The sequence below is a fragment of the Bison bison genome, unplaced genomic scaffold (assembly GCF_000754665.1).
Source record: "Bison bison bison isolate TAMUID 2011002044 unplaced genomic scaffold, Bison_UMD1.0 scf7180017459751, whole genome shotgun sequence".
Lineage (NCBI taxonomy): Eukaryota > Metazoa > Chordata > Mammalia > Artiodactyla > Bovidae > Bison > Bison bison.
In genome coordinates, this window is record NW_011372095.1 from 8,791 (window position 1) to 9,615 (window position 825).

Sequence of the window (825 nt, forward strand, 5' to 3'; positions counted from 1 at the left end):
TAGCATGCAAGGAGCTTGGAAGTCAACTCTTGCATTCACACAAGAAGAAAAAAAAATGGAACAACCTGAAAATCAACTCCTCTTAGCTCCATCAGAGAACTGAGGTCATAGGGCAAGCTGAAGAAACAGACAAGCAGACACAGAAAATCAAAACATATAGGGCATAAGCCCAAGAGCAGAAAAGTCCTTGGGAACAAGTTCAGGACTATGAAAACCTAATCAATAACTGGCAAATTGCTAGAGGCTCACTGTGAACCTCTTAAGTGGTAAAGTCCATAAGTGTTCAGCTTTCATAGGCTTAATTCAAATGCCAACTCATTCCCAAAGTGTCTCTAATTACCCTCACCTCAATGTTAACATCAGGAACTTATTTTTTTTTTTTTGTACAAATACTTATTAAGCAGCTACCATGCACCAGATACTAGGTGTATTTGTTCATTCCTCCGTGTTTCCATTGTGTGATGTTCATCTCTGTTGTGTTTCACTCTGATTATTTTCTATAAATATCTGTGTTATGAACTGACAGACTCTTTATCTGGCTAGCTTTTAGCACAATCTAGGCATAGAAAAATTTCACTTTTCACTTTCTTGCATTGAAAAAGGAAATGGCAACCCACTCCAGTGTTCTTGCCTGGAGAATCCCAGGGATGGGAGAGCCTGGTGGGCTGCCGTCTATGGGGTCACACAGAGTCAGACACGACTGAAGTGACTTAGTAGCAGCAGCAGTGTGAACAGGCTTGAGAGTTAAAAATTTTAAGCAGGCCCAGTCCTAGGGGACTCCCAAGCTTTTGGGAGTTTAACCTACAGGAGCCTTATCAGATTCTC